Source organism: Triticum aestivum, chromosome 2A (assembly GCF_018294505.1).
Source record: "Triticum aestivum cultivar Chinese Spring chromosome 2A, IWGSC CS RefSeq v2.1, whole genome shotgun sequence".
In the NCBI taxonomy this organism is placed as follows: Eukaryota; Viridiplantae; Streptophyta; class Magnoliopsida; order Poales; family Poaceae; genus Triticum; species Triticum aestivum.
The window spans coordinates 631,305,005-631,328,366 of record NC_057797.1 but is presented as its reverse complement, the minus strand read 5'-3'; positions in this window follow the sequence as shown (position 1 = coordinate 631,328,366).

Below are 23,362 nucleotides of genomic sequence, written 5' to 3'. Positions count from 1 at the left end.
AGAAAACAGAAACAAATAAAAGAGGGAAGGCCACTGGGCCACTTACCTGGACCTACCTGGCCCAACTCCAGCTGGCGGCCCAGCCCATCAGGCAAAGCGGCTGTCTTCAACCTCTGCCAGAAGGCAGAGGCGTGTCGACACGCGCGCGATCGCCGTGGCCAGCTCCCTGCCTGCTTCCTCCTTCCCCGGACCCATTCGAGCGCCACGGAGACTCCCAGCACCACGCTGCACCTCTCCCCTCTCTCCCCTGGACCCCATCCCCTCCTCTGCTCTCCGTGTGGCACCACCGAACACACCCGCCGCCGCCGACGAGCACCACCACGGCCACCGGCCCTCCCTCGCCCATCCATTGTGTCTGGAAGAACCGCCGCAACTCCGTCTTCCTCATCGTCGACGTACTCAAGCCCGGACGCCCTGTGGAGCCCCCTCCGCCCTCATCTTCCTCCTCGGGCAACCGAGATCGCCGCCGTGATTTCGTCGCCTCCGAGCCGCCCCCAAGCACGCTGAGCTCCTCAGCGACCTCCCAGTGAGCTCCGACGCATTCCCCCTCTCTTTCCCGCGTCTTCCCCGACCTCTAGCCGCGGTTCCGTCAAGGCCGACACTCACCGCCACCTGAGCTCAACGTCGGCGTGGCTCCGGTGACCAATTGGTCCCGGGCGTGCGTACGTTACGCTCAGGGCATCGCGTGCTGCATCTTCAGCATGCTAACTCGCTCGCTTGGTATAATACCCTCGATGCGACTATAGCTCCCACGTGTCGAGGCACGACTTAGAGACATAATCGCATTGAAGGCATATGTCGCAAGTTAGGCAATCTTCACAAACATCCCATGTACTGTAATAATTAAAGGGGAGATAACATAGTTGGCTTACACTCGCCACGTCAATCAAGTACATAAATAACATTACATCATGCATACACTCATGGCCCGACTACGGCGCCAAAATAAAAGAGAACCCAACATGCGACACGGTCCCAATCACCCCCAACTGGGCACCACTACTGATCATCGGGAAAGGAAACATAGTATCGTTGAGAGTCTTCGTCGAACTCCCACTTGAGCTCATACGCGTCTCCTGGAGCGGAATCATCAGGCCCTGCATCTGGTGTAATAGTAATCTGTGAGCCACGGGGACTCAGCAATCTCGCACCCTCGCGATCAAGACTATTTGAGCTTATAGGTATGGCAAGGTAAAAATATGAGTGGAGCTGCAGCAAGCGACTAGCAAGTATGGTGGCTAACTTATTCGCAAAAGAGAGCGAGAAGAGAAGGCAAAGCGCGAGCGAGAAACTAGAGTGCAACCTGCGCAAACATTACTCCAACACCGTGTCCACTTCCCGGACTCCGCCGAGAAGAGGCCATCACGGCAACACACTCGATTGATCCATTTTAATCAAGTTAAGGTTCAAGTTATCTACAACCGGACGTTAACAAATTCCCATCTGCCCATAACCGCAGGCACGGCTTTCGAAAGTTCAATCCCTGCAGGGGAGTCCCAACTTAGCCCATGACAAGCTCTCACGGTCAACGAAGGAATAGACCTCCTCCCAAGACGTTCCGATCAGACTCGGTATCTCGGTAACTCAAGACACTTCGACAGGTTAAAACAAGACCAGCAACACCGCCCGAATGTGCCGACAAATCCCGATAGGAGCTGCACATATCTCGTTCTCAGGGCACACTCAGATGAGACATCCTACGAGTAAAACCAACCCTCAAGTCGCCCCGAGGTGGCCCCGCAGTCTACTCGGTCGGACCAACACTCAGAGGAGCACTGGCCCGGGGGGGGGGGGGTTAAATAAGATGACCCGCAGGCTCCGGAAACCCGAGGGAAAAGAGGCTAGGTGGCAAATGGTAAGACCAAGGTTGGGCATTGCTGGAAAAGCTTTAATCAAGGCGAACTATCAAGGGGTTCCCATTATAACCCAACCGCGTAAGGAACGCAAAATCCGGGAACATAACGCCGATATGACGGAAACTAGGGCGGCAAGAGTGGAACAAAACACTAGGCGAGAGGCCGAGCCTTCCACCCTTTACCAAGTATATAGATGCATTAAGATAACATGGCAATATAATAATATCCCAACAAGTAAATAAAAGATGTTCCAACAAGGAACGGCCTCCAATCTTCACCTGCAACTAGCAACGCTATAAGAGGGGCTGAGCAAAGCGGTAACATAGCCAATCAACGGTTTGCTAGGACAATGGTGGGTTAGAGGTTTGACATGGCAATTTGGGAGGCTTGCAAGCAAATGGTAGGCATCGTAGCAATGGCATAGCAAAAGAGCGAGCAAACTAGCATAGCAAAGATAGTAGTGATTTCGAGGGTATGATCATCTTGCCTGCACAGTTGTCAGAGTTGACTGGATCCTCAAAAGCAAACTCAACAGGCTCCTCGTTAGCGAACTCGTCTCCCGGCTCTACCCAAACAAGACAAACAAGCAACAAGGATACAATCAACCGCGTGCAAACTCAAGCAACACGATGCAAAGATGATATGCTATGCGGGATGCGATGCGGGATGCAAAATGCAAGATATGACAGGAAATGCATGAACCTGGCCTCAACTTGGAATTCCAAGGGTGCCACTGGAAATATGAGATGAAATTGCTTGAAAACGATATAAAGAACGCCGGAATCGGAGATACGGTTTGGAAATGGCAAGCGATTCAAAAATGGCACCGGTCTGCAATTTACAGCAAGTAGGCATCTAAATGCAATGAGATGAACATGCTACAGCATCCAAACATGACAACAAAATACATGGCAGGGATGCACACAAGATGTTTAACAAAAGTCTAGCACTGAGCTACGGCCAATTCATCCATTATGAGGTTCAAACAAGCATGGCAAAAACGCAAATGCAAAACAGATTTCAGACTTAGTAAAATTAACACTTGTCTGAAATTTCAGATCATGAAGCCCTCTTCGGAGCAGTAAAACAACATGCTACAGGACCTGATTATGACAAAGAAGAACACGGCATGGAGCTACTCAACAAGCTTAACAAAAGTCCCTAAGTGACCTGGGGCCAAAAGGGATCACAAAATATACTAACAAGCACACGAACATAGCTAAAACACAATCAGTTTTCAGACAGTGAAAACTGGGACATGCTGAAATGTAACTCACGAAGGCATGTAAACGAGCTCGATGCACTCACTACGGTGCAAGTCATGGAAAGGAAAGCATACATCCATTAAGAAGGCACAAAAAGCTAGCTAGACATGGTAAGAACAAAGGCATAGCATGCACAGATCAACTACAATAGCATCGGCAAAATCGCAAACAAGTTGACGATCTACCCAGATTCACAACGAAGCAAAAGTAGAGCTCGATTGACTCAAGCTAGGGTGCTCCATAATTGCAAACAAAGACATGGATGGATAGAGCACTACAAGATTAACAAAACTCCCTTACTGATCATCCTCAAAAGAGGCACGGATCACTAGGAAATAGTATGAACATATGGCATCATGAACTAAATAATCCCAGACTTAGTGAAAACTACTAAGTCCCTGAAAACAGATTTACCGGGTGCCTCACTTTGCAAGCTTGCACAAGTCACCACACACATCCTAAAAATGCATGGGTTGCACCTCTGGAAAGATAACAAGATACTTAACAATACATATGAAGGACTCACAGGCATAGCATGCACACATTAATCATGGCAAAAATGACAAATGTCTAAGATGAACTAGCAGATCTGATAATTAACTCACGAAGCCCTCTTCTAACAGCATTTCGGTCATCAAGATGAGCTCAAATGAAAATGATGCAATGGAATGAAATGATGAACTCATCGAGACGAACATTTTGATATGCTATATGCCCAAATCGGAGCTACGTATGCGGAGATATAGCCAGTCAAGTTTGCATAAAAATTAGGGTTTCGGGAGGAGAAAGTCAACCGATCCCAAAATATCTCAGATCCTGATCGGCACGGTTCCCGAGGCTCGCCGGCGTGCACTGTTCACGCCAGAGGTCGTCGGCTGCCGTAGTCGGTGGGGAGGCGGCGTGGTGCTCCCGGGCCGGATCTCGCCGGATTCGGCCGGCGAGGAGCCGGAGAGGCGGCGGGACGGCGTGGCCGGCCGGCGCGGAGCGCGGCGCGGCGTCCGACGAAGAAGGGCGGCGGGGCTTCCGGAGTTGCGAGCTCCGGGCGGAGGCAGTGGAGGCCCGCGGCGGCGCCGGCCACCGGAGCCGAGGGAGGCGGCGGCGATCGAGGCGGGGAGGAGCGGGGCGGCTCGGGCCCTCGGGGGCTCTCCCTGGGCCGAGCGGGCCGCGCGTGAGTGGCGGCGGAGGAGTGCCACGTGGCGCGACGGGATAGGGCGAGGGGGCGACGGCGGACGTGTCCGGCGCCGGGCGGACGTGTCCGGCGCAGCGCGGGGGCGATTTAGGGTTTCGGAGAGGGAAAGAGATCCGAATTTTGGGGGGGGGGCTTTATATAGGCATAGAGGGAGCTAGGAGAGTCCAAATGAGGTGCGGTTTTCGGCCACGCGATCGTGATCGAACGCTCTAGGACATGGAGCAGAGTTTGGTGGGTTTTGGGCCAAATTGGAGGGGTGTTGGGCTGCAACACACACGAGGCCTTTTCGGTCCCTCGGTTAACCGTTGGAGTATGAAACGAAGTCCAAATGGTACGAAACTTGACAGGCGGTCTACCGGTAGTAAACCAAGGCCGCTTGGCAAGTCTCGGTCCAATCCGGAAATGTTTAATCCCCACACACGAAAGAAAGCTAGAAATGACCACCGGAGGAGAACGAAGCACCGGAATGCAAAATGGACAACGGGGAAAATGCTCGAATGCATAAGATGAACATGTATGCAAATGCAATGCCCATGATGACATGATATGAGATGCATGACAACGATAACAACACACGGAGACAAAACCCGAACCCGAGAAACAAATATAACTTAACGCCGGAAACGGCAAGAGTTGGAGTACAAATTGGGAAAGTTACATCCGGGGTGTTACACTTGGGCACCGCAGCTGCGTCCCCGCACCTGCGCGAACTTCGGCCGCCGCCCGGGCCGTCGCCACCGCTGCTACACGCTGCCCCGGCACCGCCTATTGCCACCAATCGAAGCGCCTTGTCGCGCCGCAGCCGTAGAGGCCAGCCCCGCTTGCTCCCGTCGCCAGAAACGGCTGAGAGGGCAACTCTGGTGCCCTCTGCTAGCGCCGGCGATTAACCCCGGCGACTGCTGACATGGCGTCGAAATTATGGCCTAATCACGTTTAGTTTAATCACCTCAGCCACTGACAATAGCGACCCACCGATTAAATAACCTCGGGTTAAGTTTAGATTAGACTTAATCTAAAGACAGTGGCCCCACGCATCGGCGTTGACCATGCTGACGTGGCCATTAACTGGCCCCACCTGTCTGTGAGACAAACCGGCACTGGGTCACTGACGTGTGGACCCCAATGGTCAGGGTTGACCTGGTCAGCCGCCGTTGACCTGCTGGCGTCACGGTGACGTAGTGCTGACGCAGTAACTCTTTTTCTGGATTTATTCTTATTCAGAAAATTCTAGAAAATAGTGCTAACTTCAAAAATTCATAGTAAATCAACTGTAACTCCAAATGAGATAAATTATATATGAAAAATTATCAAAAAAATTCAAGGAATCTGTTTATGGCATTTGCATGCATGTTTGAACAACCTAAGGTTGCTGTATATGGCAATTTGCATAATTAACATTTAAATAAGCACATATGGAGTTTGGATTTGAACCCTTGGTTCAAACCAACTTCATTTAATATGGTTGCTAGTTGCATTAGCTCAATCAATAGCATATTGCCATGTCATCATCATGCATCATAATTGTTGCATTGCATTGATTGTGTTCTTCTTTGTTTGCCGGTAATTGTCCCCTCTCAGTAGACGTTGCTTCGATGATGTGATCGATGACACCGATGGAGAACTATACTATCTTCAGAAGTGCCAGACAAGCAAAAACCCCTTATTCATTCCGATACAAACCCACTCTCTCGCTCCTGCTCTCTTTTATTGCATTAGGACAACAACGATTCAACTGTTACATGCTGCGGTAGTTGAACCCCTTTCCTTTGCATGACCTGTCATTGCCACAGTAAATAGATGAAACCCACTAGCATGAGTAGGAGTTGTTTGAGCCCTGATGTGCCTACTCATTCATGTTTGCTTGTCATGCCTGCTATTGCTTAGAGTTGTGTCAGGTCTGATTCATCGGGGATGAATTGGAAAATTGTGAACATGTCCTACTGTGTGTGAGCTAAGTGTGTGAACACGATTTGGTAAAGGTAGCGGTGAGAGGCCATGTAGGAGTACATGGTGGGTTGTTTCATTGAGGCCGTCCCTAAGAACTGAGATCTGTATGTGTGATTTAAGATTCAGTTACTACCATACATTGGGCCCGAAACAAATGGACCCTCTCGGCTTCTTAATCACCCTAGTACTCTGTCCAGGAGTTGCAATCAGTTTCTGGTGTTTGTAGGTTATGTGTTGGCGGCCGTGCGTAGCGCTAGCCCTAGGGGTGGGCTATGTTGCGGTAGATACACCGTGTCACAGTGTACCGAGTCACCCGTTTGGTGTCTCGGGAACCCTGTTCACATCGTTCGGGGCCGTATGTGGAAACCTCGGCCGGACTCCCTGCGGATGGAACCTGGATAGGCGATAAACCTAGACTAGAGACTTGAGTGTTTAGGTAGGATGTGGCCGACACCCTCGTTGGCCTTCCGCTTGAAGGTTGCCGAGTACATGTCGTGTAAACGGCGGTAAGTGGTGAGAGCATGTATGAAGGAGTACACCCCTGCGGGGTTAACATCATCTATTCGAATAGCCGCGTTCGCGGTAAAGAACTACTTGGTTGCCTATACAGTTCATAGACAAGTTAATGGATACTACTAAAAGACTCAAGATAAGTGTGAGTACCGAGGATGGCCCTCTCGTAGGATGACGAGGGAGGATCCCCGGTGGAGTATTGTGTTGGTGATTAGCAGACTCGTGTGCGAAAACTATTTTACTAGTGGAGTCTCGTAGGATAGCTTAGCCAAGAGTCAAAGCTGGTTTGCAGCAATAACTCCAACCACCCATTCTCCAAGAATCTGTGTTGGATACCCCTGAGCTAGTTGGTTAAGCTTAACAACAACTTGGAGAGTTGGAAGATAAAAGCTTGTCCAACCACGCTCATCCCTAAGGGATATCTTTTCTGTGTGTGTGTGTGTTGAAGAAAGACGGTATCTCCATTGATTGGTCCTCGTGATCAGTGGTTGGATCTATTGCCTTGTCAAAACTTTGACTTGAGTATGGGCTATCGTCAAGTCATATCAGAACCAACAATGTTCGTAATGTTGTCTTACTCGTGTTTGATCCCTCGAGCATACACCATTACATCTTTGGTCTGACCAATGTTAGCACCGTGTTCACATGATGGTGGAAGTCCAGTGATATGGAAATTCCGATGGGTTGCTGTTGAGCCCATCAGCAGCATTTTGTCTCCCCCATGATTCATGTTGAACGTCAACCTAGTGTTGGAAACTTCTAAAAGCATTATCTTCATGTCCCGTTCATGAAGCATATGTTGGATGAAAGAAGCGACTTTCTCTGATTCATGTGCATTTGGTGCAAGTTGCCGCCGTGAGTTCGAGAAAGAGTGTTTTTGTTTCCTCTGGTACCATCCCAAGTCAGTCATGCATATGTGCGAAGTATTCTATGGTTTGAAGACTTGCAACCTTCAGCCCATATGTATTCCCTAGCACCCCAAGCCACTGATTGATTTTTTCAAGGAAAAGGAGTTGTTGTGTGAATACTAGTTCATGCACAAGACTTCGACATCCTCGATGATGGTTCCCCACCTGAACTCGGTAGTGTTTTATCATAAGACTACTATGTGGTCATGCTTGTCTGGGACAGCGTGTTCACCCGTGTTTAGCAGAACCAGCTCATATTTTGGAGCTTGCTATCTTAGTTCATTCCTCAAGAATCTCGCAACGCCATCTCGTCGAATTGTGTTGCAAACTTTCTTTCAGACATGCTGAGTCTGAAGTATCCTATTACTAATCGGATCTGAATCTCAGGCAGATATGATGGTTGGAACATTCCCAACAGTTGCATCTTGTTCCCAGCTTGCACCGCCATTGTGCCAATCCCCCATGGGCTGCCCTTCTCGGTAGTTGCTGTCCAATATCATCTCCAAAAGTGGACTTACCATGGGTCCCATTCATGTCCGGTGATAAGCAAAAATCATCCATTGCGTTGTCCTCAACAAGGTAGTCCACATCATCCATTCGAACTTCGACAAACGATCGTTTGTGATTGACTTAGGCTGGCATAAAGAGTTTCAATGATCGTTATATCAAAAGTAATTCTTTTTGCCACTTAAGGGAATAGCTCTATGAGTCACCTTCTCTGAGGTGCCCCGTTAGGTAATCATGGCAACTTATCTCCTCGCCGCTTTGACACTCACTCACCATCTCACCTAAGCGTGAGATTGTTGCCTACCAATTTGGACCTTCGTCATATGTCCCTCTACATCCCTCTTGATATGTATGTTTCGTGTCTCAGATCAAGAGATGTTTTATATCTCACCCCAAGAGTTGATCTTAAGTTGCCTGATCTTCGAGAAGATCAATTCATGTAGAGTTCCTGTCCGTCGTCATCGTGTTGGATGCAGATCTCGAAAGGAAGGACGCCAAGATCAATCTGAAGCAATAGATCATGAAGATCGTGTTAGTTTGTGCCCTCCGTCTTCTTACCTCACGTCTTGAATCTCGGGACGAGATTCTTGTTTAGTGGGGGTGAGTTGTCACAGCCCTAGAATTTGCTTGTCATTAGTTGCATTAAGGCATTCATGTCATCATGTTTAAATTTCTCAGAAAGTTGAAATGGGGATGACAAACCCTAGCACCAAAAATTAAATCAAATAGGGTCAGCCATAAGCCTTTTCAATAAACCCAAAATGCCTTTAAAAATGTTCATCATTTTTAGAAAAGGTTAAAACCTCTGAGAAAAATGATGCACATGTTTCAAGGTCATTCATGGATTTTTGAATTAAATCATATCATATTTGAATTTGGGCATTTAAACACTATAAATAATTTAAATGATCAAATAATGCTGAATTTAAATGTGGACCACTTGAATAATCCATAGAGTGTACACAAATTATTGCAGCATTTTACAAAATGCTTTAGTATTTTTACTAAAGCCAAAACAGCAGCATAAAAATAGAAAACAGAAACAAATAAAAGAGGGAAGGCCACTAGGCCACTTACCTGGACCTACCTGGCCCAACTCCAGCTGGCGGCCCAGCCCATCAGGCAAAGCGGCTGTCTTCAACCTCTGCCAGTAGGCAGAGGCGTGTCGACGCGCGTGCGATCGCCGTGGCCAGCTCCCTGCCTGCTTCCTCCTTCCTCGGACCCATTCGAGTGCCACGGAGACTCCCAGCACCACGTTGCACCTCTCCCCTCTCTCCCCTGGACCCCTTCCCCTCCTCTGCTCTCCGTGTGGCACCACCGAACACACCCGCCGCCGCCGACGAGCACCACCACGGCCATCGGCCCTTCCTCGCCCATCTATTGTGTCTGGAAGAACCGCCGCAACTCCGTCTTCCTCATCGTCGACGTACTCAAGCCCGGACGCCCCGTGGAGCCGCCTCCGCCCTCATCTTCCTCCTCGGGCAACCGAGATCGCCGTCGTGATTTCATCGCCTCCGAGCCGCCCCCAAGCACGCTGAGCTCCTCAGCGACCTCCCAGTGAGCTCCGACGCATTCCCCCTCTCTTTCCCGCGTCTTCCCCGACCTCTAGCCGCGGTTCCGTCAAGGCCGACACTCATCGCCGCCTGAGCTCAACGTCGGCGTGGCTCCGGTGACCAATTGGTCCCGGGCGTGCGTACGTTACGCTCAGGGCATCGCGTGCTGCATCTTCAGCATGCTAGCTCACTCGCTTGGGCACCGCAGCCGCGTCCCCGCACCTGCCCGAACTCCGGCCGATGCCCGGGCCGTGCCACCGCTGCTACACGCTGCCCCGGCACCGCCTATGGCCACCAATCGAAGCGCCTCATCGTGCCGTAGCCGTAGAGGCCAGCCCCGCTTGCTCCCGTCGCCGAAAACTGTCGGGAGGGCAACTCCGGTGCCCTCTGCTAGCGCCGGCGATTAACCCCGGCGACTGCTGACGTGGCGTCGAAATTATGGCCTAATCATGTTTAGTTTAATCACCTCAGCCAGTAACAATAGGGACCCACCGAATAAATAACCTCGGGTTAAGTTTAGATTAGACTTAATCTAAAAACAGTGGCCCCACGCGTCGGCGTTGACCACGCTGACGTGGCCGTTGACTGGCCCCACCTGTCTGTGAGACAAACCGGCACTGGGTCACTGACGTGTGGACCCCACAGGTCAGGGTTGACCTGGTCAGCCGCCGTTGACCTGCTGGCGTCACGGTGACATAGTGCTGACGCAGTAACTCTTTTTCTGGATTTATTCTTATTCAGAAAATTGCAGAAAATAGTGCTAACTTCAAAAATTCATAGTAAATCAACCGTAACTCCAAATGAGATAAATTATATATGAAAAATTATCAGAAAAATTCAAGGAATCTGTTTATGGCATTTGCATGCATGTTTGAACAACCTAAGGTTGCTGTATATGGAAATTTGCAAAATTAACATTTAAATAAGCACATATGGAGTTTGGATTTGAACCCTTGGTTCAAACCAACTTCATTTAATATGGTTGCTAGTTGCATTAGCTCAATCAACAGCATATTGCCATGTCATCATCATGCATCATAATTGTTGCATTGCATTGATTGTGTTCTTCTTTGTTTGCCGGTAATTGTCCCCTCTCAGTAGACGTTGCTTCGATGATGTGATCGATGACACCGATGGAGAACTATACTATCTTCAGAAGTGCTAGACAAGCAAAAACCCCTTGTTCATTCCGATACAAACCCACTTTCTCGCTCCTGCTCTCTTTTACTGCATTAGGACAACAACGATTCAACTGTTACATGCTGTGGTAGTTGAACCCCTTTCCTTTGCATGACCTGTCATTGCCACAGTAAATAGATGAAACCCACTAGCATGAGTAGGAGTTGTTTGAGCCCTGATGTGCCTACTCATTCATGTTTGCTTGTCATGCCTGCTATTGCTTAGAGTTGTGTCAGGTCTGATTCATCGGGGATGAATTGGAAAGTTGTGAACATGTCCTACTGTGTGTGAGCTAAGTGTGTGAACACGATTTGGTAAAGGTAGCGGTGAGAGGCCATGTAGGAGTACATGGTGGGTTGTATCATTGAGGTCGCCCCTAAGAACTGAGATCTGTATGTGTGATTTAAGATTCAGTTACTACCATACATTGGGCCCGAAACCAATGGACCCTCTCGGCTTCTTAATCACCCTAGTACTCTGTCCAGGAGTTGCAATTAGTTTCTGGTGTTTGTAGGTTATGTGTTGGCGGCTGTGCGTAGCGCTGACCCTAGGGGTGGCCTATGTTGCAGTAGATACACCGTGTCACGGTGTACCGAGTCACCCGTTTGGTGTCTCGGGAACCCTGTTCACATCGTTCGGGGCCGTATGTGGAAACCACAGCCGGACTCCCTGCGGATGGAACCTGGATAGGCGATAAACCTGGACTAGAGACTTGAGTGTTTAGGTAGGACGTGGCCGACACCCTCGTTGGGCTTCCGCTTGAAGGTTGCCGAGTACATGTCGTGTAAACGGTGGTAAGTGGTGAGAGCATGTATGAAGGAGTACACCCCTGCAGGGTTAACATCATCTATTCGAATAGCCGCGTCCGCGGTAAAGGACTACTTGGTTGCCTATACAGTTCATAGACAAGTTAATGGATACTACTAAAAGACTCAAGATAAGTGTGAGTACCAAGGATGGCCCTCTCGTAGGATGATGAGGGAGGATCCCCGGTGGAGTATTGTGTTGGTGATTAGCGGACTCGTGTGCGAAAACTATTTTACTAGTGGAGTCTCGTAGGATAGCTTAGCCAAGAGTCAAAGCTGGCTTGCTGCAATAACTCCAACCACCCATTCTCCAAGAATCTGTGTTTGAAACCCCTGAGCTAGTTGGTTAAGCTTAACAACAACTTGGAGAGTTGGAAGATAAAAGCTTGTCCGACCACGCTCATCCCTAAGGGATATCTTTTCTATGTGTGTGTGTTGAAGAAAGATGATATCTCCATTGGTTGGTCCTCGTGATTAGTGGTTGGATCTATTGCCTTGTCAAAACTTTGACTTGAGTATGGGCTATCGTCAAGTCATATCAGAACCAACAATGTTCGTAATGTTGTCTTACTCGTGTTTGACCCCTCGAGCATACACCATTACATCTTTGGTCTGACCAATGTTAGCACCGTGTTCACATGATGGTGGAAATCCAGTGATATGGAAATACCGATGGGTTGCTATTGAGCCCATCAGCAGCATTTTGTCTCCCCCATGATTCATGTTGAACGTCAACCTAGTGTTGGAAACTTCTAAAAGCATTATCTTCATGTCCCGTTCATGAAGCATATGTTGGATGAAAGAAGCGACTTTCTCTGATTCATGTGCATTTGGTGCAAGTTGCCGCCGTGAGTTCGAGAAAGAGTGTTTTTGTTTCCTCTGGTACCATCCCAAGTTAGTCATGCATATGTGCGAAGTATTCTATGGTTTGAAGACTTGCAACCTTCAGCCCATATGTATTCCCTAGCACCCCAAGCCACTGATTGATTTGTTCAAGGAAAAGGAGTTGTTGTGTGAATACTAGTTCATGCACAAGACTTCGACATCCTCGATGATGGTTCCCCACCTGAACTCGGTAGTGTTTTATCATAAGACTACTATGTGGTCATGCTTGTCTGGGACAACATGTTCACCTGTGTTTAGCAGAACCAGCTCATGTTTCGGAGCTTGCTATTTTAGTTCATTCCTCGAGAATCTCGCAACGCCATCTCGTCGAATTGTGTTGCAACCTTTCTTTCAGACATGCTGAGTCTGAAGTATCCTATTACCAATCGGATCTGAATCTCAGGCAGATATGATGGTTGGAACATTCCCAATAGTTGCATCTTGTTCCCAGCTTGCACCGCCATTGTGCCAATCCCCCATGGGCTGCCCTTCTCGGTAGTTGCTGTCCAATATCATCCCCCATGGTTCCGTCAAGGCTGACACTCACTGCCGCCTGAGCTCAACGTCGGCGTGGCTCCGGTGACCAATTGGTCCCGGGCGTGCGTACGTTACGCTCAGGGCATGGCATGCTGCATCTTCAGCATGCTAGCTCGCTCGCTTGGGCACCGCAGCTGCGTCCCTGCACCTGCCCGAACTCCGGCCGCCGCCCGGGCCGTCGCCACCACTGCTACACGCTGCCCCGGCACCGCCTATGACCACCAATCGAAGCGCCTCATCACGCCGCAGCCGTAGAGGCCAGCCCCGCTTGCTCCCGTCGCCGGAAACGACCGGGAGGGCAACTCCGGTGCCCTCTGCTAGAGCCTGCGATTAACCCCGGCGACTGCTGACGTGGCGTCGAAATTATGGCCTAATCACGTTTAGTTTAATCACCTCAGCCACTTACAATAGGGACCCATCGACTAAATAACCTCGGGTTAAGTTTAGATTAGACTTAATCTAAACACACTGGCCCCACGCGTCGGCGTTGACCACACTGACGTGGCCGTTGACTGGCCCCACTTGTCTGTGAGACAACCCGGCACTGGGTCACTGACGTGTGGACCCCACTAGTCAGGGTTGACCTGGTCAGCCGCCGTTGACCTGCTGACGTCACGGTGACGTAGTGCTGACGCGGTAACTCTTTTTCTGGATTTATTCTTATTCAGAAAATTCCAGAAAATAGTGCTAACTTCAAAAATTCATAGTAAATCAACCGTAACTCCAAATGAGATAATTTATATATGAAAAATTATCAGAAAAATTCAAGGAATCTGTTTATGGTAATCACATGCATGTTTGAACAACCTAAGGTTGCTGTATATGGCAATTTGCATAATTGACATTTAAATAAGCACATATGGAGTTTGGATTTGAACCCTTGGTTCAAACCAACTTCATTTAATATGGTTGCTAGTTGCATTAGCTCAATCAATAGCATAATGCCATGTCATCATCATGCATCATAATTGTTGCATTGCATTGATTGTGTTCTTCTTTGTTTGCCAGTAATTGTCCCCTCTTAGTAGACGTTGCTTCGATGATGTGATCGATGACACCGATGGAGAACTATACTATCTTCAGAAGTGCCAGGCAAGCAAAACCCCCTTGTTCATTCCGATACAAACCCACTCTAGTAGGAAGAGGCGTGTCGACGCGTGCGCGATCACCGTGGCCAGCTCCCTTCCTGCTTCCTCCTTCCCCGGACCCATTTGAGCGCCACGGAGACTCCCAGCACCACATTGCACCTCTCCCCTCTCTCCCCTGGACCCCTTCCCCTCCTCTGCTCTCCGTGTGGCACCACCGAACACACCCGCCGCCACTGACGAGCACCACCACGGCCACCGGCCCTCCCTCGCCCATCCATTGTGTCCGGAAGAACCGCCGCAACTCCGTCTTCCTCATCGTCGATGTACTCAAGCCCGGAGGCCCCGTGGAGCCGCCTCCGCCCTCATATTCCTCCTCGGGCAACCGAGATCGCCGCCGTGATTTCGTCACCTCCGAGCTGCCCCCAAGCACGCTGAGCTCCTCAGCGACCTCCCAGTGAGCTCCGACGCATTCCCCCTCTCTTTCCCGCATCTTCCCCAACCTCTAGCCGCGGTTCCGTCAAGGCCGACGCTCACCGCCGCCTGAGCTCAACGTCGGCGTGGCTCCGGTGACCAATTGGTCCCGGGCATGCGTACGTTACGCTCAGGGCATCGCGTGCTGCATCTTCAGCATGCTAGCTCACTCTCTTGGGCACCGCAGCCGCGTCCCCGCACCTGCCCGAACTCCGGCCGCCGCCCGGGCCGTCGCCACCGCTGCTACACGCTGCCCCGGCACCGCCTATGGCCACCAATCGAAGCGCCTCGTCGCGCCGGAGCCGTAGAGGCCAGCCCCGCTTGCTCCCGTCGCCGGAAACGGCCGGGAGGGCAACTCCGGTGCCCTTTGCTAGCGCCGGCGATTAACCCCGGCGACTGCTGACGTGGCGTCGAAATTATGGCCTAATCACGTTTAGTTTAATCACCTCAGCCACTGACAATAGGGACCCACCGACTAAATAACCTCGGGTTAAGTTTAGATTAGACTTAATCTAAACACAATGGCCCCACGCGTCGGCGTTGACCATGCTGACGTGGCCGTTGACTGGCCCACCTGTCTGTGAGACAAACCGGCACTGGGTCACTGACGTGTGGACCCCACTGGTCAGGGTTGACCTGGTCAGCCGCCGTCGACCTGCTGACGTCACGGTGACGTAGTGCTGACGCAGTAACTCTTTTTCTGGATTTATTCTTATTCAGAAAATTGCAGAAAATAGTGCTAACTTCAAAAACTCATAGTAAATCAACCGTAACTCCAAATGAGATAAATTATATATGAAAAATTATCAGAAAAATTCAAGGAATCTGTTTATGGCATTTGCATGCATGTTTGAACAACCTAAGGTTGCTGTATATGGCAATTTGCATAATTGACATTTAAATAAGCACATATGGAGTTTGGATTTGAACCCTTGGTTCAAACCAACTTCATTTAATATGGTTGCTAGTTGCATTAGCTCAATCAACAGCATATTGCCATGTCATCATCATGCATCATAATTGTTGCATTGCATTGATTGTGTTCTTCTTTGTTTGCCCGTAATTGTCCCCTCTTAGTAGACGTTGCTTTGATGATGTGATCGATGACACCGATGGAGAACTATACTATCTTCAGAAGTACCAGGCAAGCAGAACCCCCTTGTTCATTCCGATACAAACCCACTCTCTCGCTCCTGCTCTCTTTTACTGCATTAGGACAACAACAATTCAATTGTTACATGTTGCGGTAGTTGAACCCCTTTCCTTTGCATGACCTGTCACTGCCATAGTAAATAGATGAAACCCACTAGCATGAGTAGGAGTTGTTTGAGCCCCGATGTGCCTACTCATTCATGTTTGCTTGTCATGCCTGCTATTGCTTAGAGTTGTGTCAGATCTGATTCATCGGGGATGAATTGGAAAGTTGTGAACATGTCCTACTGTGTGTGAGCTAAGTATGTGAACACGATTTGGTAAAGGTAGCGGTGAGAGGCCATGTAGGAGTACATGGTGGGTTGTCTCATTGAAACCGTTCTCAGGAACTGAGTTCTATGTTTGTGATCCATGAAACAACTACTACCACACATTGGGCCCTGAAATATGACCCCGCTCGACTTACTGACCCCTCTCGTCCTCTGTCCAGGAGTTGCAACTAGTTTCTGGTGTTTATAGGATATGTGTTGGCGGCCGTGCGTAGCGCTGACCCTAGGGGTGGGCTATGATGTGGTAGATACACCATGGCACGGTGTACCGGGCGCCCGTTTGGTGCCTCGGGAACCCTGCACACATCGTTTGGGGCTGTGAGCGAAACTCCGGCCGGATCTCCTCGCGGATGGAACCCGAATAGGCGATAAACCTGGACTAGGGACTTGTGCGGTTAGTCAGGTCATGGTCTACACGCACGTCGGCTTTCGCTTGAAGTCTGCCAAGCACATGTCGTGTGCAGACGCTAAGTGGTGGAAACATGTGTGACGAGATACACCCCTGCAGGGTATAAAACTATTCGAATAGCCGCGTCCGCGGTAAAGGACTTCTGGGTTGCCTATAACAGTTCATAGACAAGTGAAAGTGGATACTCTAAAATACGCAAGATAAGCGTGAGTGCTATGGATGGCGTTCTCGTTGGGAGACGGGAGCGGATCCATAGTGGTGTATTGATATGGTGAATATGTGGACTCGTGTGCGCCACCTCAAAAGAGTTACTTGCAGTCGTAGTTTAAGATAGCCACCGAGTCAAAGCTGGCTTGTTGCAGTTAAACTCCACCACCCCCCTGTTGATACCGATGCATATGTAGCTAGTTCTGATGTAAGTCTTGCTGAGTACTTTTGTACTCACGTTTGCTTAATTTATGTTTTGCAGAGAGACTTCAGTCTCGCTAGTAGTTTCGCGTGGACTTCGACGTTTAGCTTGATACCTCAGCTACGATCTTGTGCCCTCGGTAGGATCTGGTAGATAGTCAGACTTCTCAGCCTTTTTCATTTGTAGATGTCTATACTCAGACATGTTAAGCTTCCGCATGTGCTTTGATTTGTATGCTATGATTGTTGGGTCATGAGACCCATGTTTGTAATATCTCGCTCCTCGGAGCCTAATGAATAAATACTTGAGTTGTAGAGTTATGTTGTGATGCCATGTTGTATTTACACATATCGAGCATATTGTGTGTATGATTGAAATGCTTGGTATGTGTGGGATCCGACAATCTAGTTGTTTATCCTTGGCAGCCTTTCTTATGGGAAAATGTAGTCTAGTGTTCCTCGAGCCATAGTAGTCCGCTACAGCCCGGTTCACCGGAGTCCTGCTAGCCTAGCACTACTGCTTAGGACACTTGATTGGCCGGCATGTGTTTCACTTTGTTCCTATGTCTGTCCCTTCGGGGAAATGTCACGCGGTGACATCTGGAGTCCTTCCTAGCCTGCTACAGCCCGGGTTCCCCGGAGTCCTGTTAGCCCAGTGCTATAGCCCGGATTCACTCGCTGATGACCGACATGCTCGATGTGATTCATGTATGCCTGTCTCCATAGGTCTGTGCCGCTTTGGGTTCACGACTAGCCATGTCGGCCCGGGTTCTCTATCATATGGATGCTAGCGACACTATCATATACGTGAGCCAAAAGGCGCAAACGGTCTCGAGCCATGGTAAGGCGACACCCGTGGGATACCGTGCATGAGGCCGCAATGTGATATGAGGTCTTACCGGCTAGATCGATGTGACTTGGAATCGGGGTCCTGACAATGTCAAGTAGTAGAAATACTCGACTAAGGCCAGGTGCAACTCGGTGAAAGCTTTGCCAAATGTTGTGCTCGACAACAACGGCTTGGCTTACACCATGTCGGCAAAGTGACATAAGCCAAGATCCTTTCCACGGGCACTCACGGACACTTTGTCAAATATATATTATGAGCTCTCGGCAACATAAAGGCATGTGACAGACGGCCGACGAAAACAATGGTTCCACGTGGCACCTTCATAAGCTGAGTGACCTGCTCGATTTCCTTTACTTCCAGGGGGCAACCAGAGATTGCCACATGTATATCCACGAAGCCGACTACCTACTTCGAGGCTCACGGCATAGGAATAAGCCAAGTGCGGACACTCGGCTTCTTTTTTTGCCAGGGGGAACCATGAGCAACCATGTGTCTAACATATAAACCGAGTCCCTTTGTTGTTTTACACGACGTAGAGGTACGTCCAGATCATTTACGGCGGTGCACGGTACAGACATAAGAAGAGATCCCCCTTCCTATCTCGATATAGACGTAAGTCAAGTCTCGGCACTCAGTTTATAGTTACATAGTGCGGTACATTTGGTCCTAACATCCCATTGCTTGCCACATATCCCATACCCGCAATTCAACATATTTAATACATTTCAACACTAGTGGTATATATAGCAATATATAGCAAGCTCCAATCTCAGTATATACCAGTTTTATCATCATACATCTCAACACATATAGCAAGCTCCAATCTCATATAGGTCCATAGAAGCAACTATGAAAATTATCGTATACAATGAACATGTCCATGTCAACAAGTCACATAACACGTGTATCACTGAAGGAAATATGCCCTAGAGGCAATAATAAAGTTGTTATTTATATTTCCTTATATCATGATAAATGTTTATTATTCATGCTAGTATTGTATTAACCGGAAACTTAGTACATGTGTGAATACATAGACAAACAGAGTGTCACTAGTATGCCTCAACTTGACTAGCTCGTTAATCAAAGATGGTTAAGTTTCCTAGCCATGGACAAAGAGTTGTCATTTGATGAACGGGATCATATCATTAGAGAATAATGTGATTGACTTGACCCATCCGTTAGCTTAGCACTTTGATCGTTTAGTTTATTGCTATTGCTTTCTCCATAACTTATACATGTTCCTATGACTATGAGATTATGCAACTCCCGAATACCGGAGGAACACTTAGTGTGCTATCAAATGTCACAACGTAACTGGTGACTATAAAGATTCTCTATAGGTGTCTCCGATGGTGTTTGTTGAGTTGGCATAGATCGAGATTAGGATTTGTCACTCCGTGTATCGGAGAGGTATCTCTGGGCCCTCTCTGTAATGCACATCACCATAAGCCTTGCAAGCAATGTGACTAATGAGTTAGTTACGGGAAGTTGCATTATGAAACGAGTAAAGAGACTTGTCGGTAACGAGATTGAACTAGGTATTGAGATGCCGACGATCGAATCTCGGGCAAGTAACATACCAATAACAAAGGGAACAACATATATTGTTATGCGGTTTGACCGATAAATATCTTCATAGAATATGTAGGAACCAATATGAGCATCCATGATCTGCTATTGGTTATTGACCGGAGATGAGTCTCTGTCATGTCTACATAGTTCTTGAACCCGTAAGGTCCGCACGCTTAACGTTCGGTGACGATCGGTATTATGAGTTTATGTGTTTTGATGTACCGAAGGTTGCTCGGAGTCCCGGATGAGATCACAGACATGAAGAGGAGTCTCGAAATGGTCGAGACATAAAGATCGATATATTGGAAGGCTATGTTTGGACATCGAAAAGGTTCCAGGTGAGTTTGGACATTTTTTCGGAGTACCGGGAGGTTACGGGAACCCCCAGGGAAAGATATGGGCCTTATGGGTCATAGGAGGGAGGCTAACCAGCCCACAAGGGGCTGGTGTTGGGGAATGCAGTAATTTCAAAAAAATTCCTATGCACACGCAAGATCGTGGTGATGCATAGCAATGAGAGGGGAGAGTGTTGTCTACGTACACTCGTAGACCGTAACCGGAAGCGTTATGACAACGCGGTTGATGTAGTCATACGTCTTCACGATCGACCAATCCTTGTACCGAAAGTACAGCACCTCCGCGATTTGCACACGTTCAGCTCGGTGACGTCCCACGAACTCACGATCCAGCAGAGTGTTGAGGGAGAGCTTCGTCAGCACGACGGCATGATGACGGTGATGATGATGCTACCGGAACAGGGCTTCGCCTAAGCACCACTACGGTATGATCGAGGTGGATTATGGTGGAGGGGGCACCGCACACGGCTAAGAGATCAATGATCAACTTGTGTGTTCTAGGGTGACCCTGCCCCCATATATAAAGGAGCAAGGAGGGAGGCTGGCCGGCCCTAGGGCGCGCCAAGGAGGGGAGGAGTCCTCCTCCTAGTAGGAGTAGGACTCCCCCTTTCCTAGTCCAACTAGGAGGGGAAGGGGAAGGAAGGAAGGAAGGGAGAGGAACAGGATAAGGAAAGGGGGGTGCGCCCCCTCCCTAGTCCAATTCGGACTCCCTATAGGGAGGGGCGCGGCTGCCACTTGTGGGCTGCCTCCCCTCTTCCCTATGGCCCGTGAAGGCCCAACTTTCCCCGACGGGGTTCCGGTAACCCTCCGGCACTCCGGTTTTCTCCGAAATCGCCAGGAACACTTCTGGTGTCCGAATATAGCCGTCCAATATATCAATCTTTATGTCTCGACCATTTTGAGAATCCTTGTCATGTCTGTGATCATATCCGGGACTACAAACTACCTTCGGTACATCAAAACATATAAACTCATAATATCGATCGTCACCGAACGTTAAGCGTGCGGACCCTACGGGTTCGAGAACTATGTAGACATGACCTAGACACATCTCTGGTCAATAACCAATAGCGGAACCTGGATTTTCATATTGGCTCCCACATATTCTACAAAGATCTTTATCGTTCAAACCGCATAACGATATACTTTGCTCCTTTTGTCATCGGTATGTTACTTGCCCGAGATTCGATCGTCGATATCTCAATACCTAGTTCAATCTCGTTACCAGCAAGTCTCTTTACTCATTCTATAATGCTACATCCCGTAACTAACTCATTAGTCACATTGCTTGCAAGGCTTATATTGATGTGCATTACCGAGAGGGCCCAGAGATACCTCTCTGATACACAGAGTGATAAATCCTAATCTCGATCTATGCCAACTCAACAAACACCATCGGAGACACCTGTAGATCATCTTTATAATCATCCAGTTACGTTGTGACGTTTGATAGCACACAAGGTGTTCCTCCGGTATTCAGGAGTTGCATAATCTCATAGTCAGAGGAACATGTATAAGTCATGAAGAAAGCAGTAGCAATAAAACTGAACGATCATTATGCTAAGCTAATGGATGTGTCTTGTCCATCACATCATTCTCTAATGATGTCATCCCGTTCATCAAATGACAACACATGTCCATCGCTAGGAAACGTAACCATCTTTGATTAACGAGCTAGTCAAGTAGAGGCATAGTAGGGACACTCTGTTTGTCTATGTATTCACACATGTACTAAGTCTCCGGTTAATACAATTCTAGCATGAATAATAAACATTTATCATGATATAAGGAAATATAAAAAACAACTTTATTATTGCCTCTAGGGCATATTTCCTTCAGTCTCCCACTTGCACTAGTGTCAATAATCTAGTTCACATCGTCATGTGATTTAACACCAATAGTTCACATCTTTATGTGATTAGTTCACATCTCCATGTGACTAACACCCAAAGGGTTTACTAGAGTCAATAATCTAGTTCATATCGCTATGTGATTAACACCCAAAGGGTGATCATGTTTTGCTTGTGAGAGAAATTTAGTCAACAGGTCTGCCACATTCAGAGCTGTATGTATTTTGCAAATTTTCTATGTCTACAATGCTTTGCACGGAGCTACGCTAGCTAATTGCTCCCACTTTCGATATGTATCTAGATCGAGACTTAGAGTCATCCAGATCGGTGTCAAAGCTTGCATCGACGTAACTCTTTACGACGAACTCTTTGTCACCTCCATAACCGAGAAACATTTCCTTATTCCACTAAGGATATTTTTGACCGCTGTCCAGTGATCCACTCCTGGATCAGTATTGTACTCTCTGGAGAAACTTATGGTGAGGTACACAATAGGTCTGGTACGCAGCATAGCATACTTTACAGAACCTATGACTGAGGCATAAGGAATGACTTTTCATTCTCTTTATATTTTCTGTCGTGGTTGGATTTTGAGTCTTTACTCAACTTCACACCTTGCAACACATGCAAGAACTCCTTCTTTGACTTTTCCATTTTGAATTACTTCAAAATCTTGTCAAGGTATGTACTCATTGAAAATATATCAAGCGTCTTGATCTATCTCTATAGATCTTGATGCTCGATATGTAAGTAGCTTCATCGAGGTCTTTCTTTGAAAAACTCTTTTCAAACACTACTTTATGCTTTCCAGAAAATTCTACATTATTTCCAATCAACAATATGTCATTCACATATACTTATCAGAAATGCTGTAGTGCTCCCACTCACTTTCTTGTAAATACAGGCTTCACCACAAGTCTGTATAAAACCATATGCTTTGATCACTTTATCAAAGCATATATTCCAACTTCGAGATGCTTGCACCAGTCCATAGATGGATCGCTGGAGCTTGCTCACTTTGTTAGCACCTTTAGGATCGACAAAACCTTCTGGTTGCATCATATACAACTCTTCTTTAAGAAATCCATTAAGGAATGCAGTTTTGACATCCATTTGCTAGATTTCATAAAATGCGGCAACTGCTAACATGATTCGGACAGACTTTTAAGCATCGATACGAGTGAGAAAATCTCATCTTAGTCAACACCTTGAACTTATCGAAAACCTTTTGCGACAATTCGAGCTTTGTAGATAGTAACACTACTATCAGCATCCGTCTTCCTCTTGAATATCCATTTTCAATGGCTCGCCGATCATCGGGCAAGTCAATCAAAGTCCATACTTTGTTCTTTATACATGGATCCCCTCTCACATTTCATGGCCTCAAGCCATTTTGCGGAATCTGGGCTCATCATCACTTCCTCATAGTTCGTAGGTTTGTCATGGTCTAGTAACATGACTTTCAGAACAAGATTACCGTACCACTCTGGTGCGGACCGTACTCTGGTTGACCTACGAGGTTCGGTGGTAACTTGATATGAAGTTTCATGATCATCATCATTAGCTTCCTCACTAATTGGTGTAGGAATCACTAGAACTGATTTCTGTGATGAACTACTTTCCAATTCGGGAGAAGGTACAATTACCTCATCAAGTTCTACTTTCCTCCCACTCACTTCTTTCGAGAGAAACGCCTTCTCTAGAAAGGATCCATTCTTAGCAACAAAAT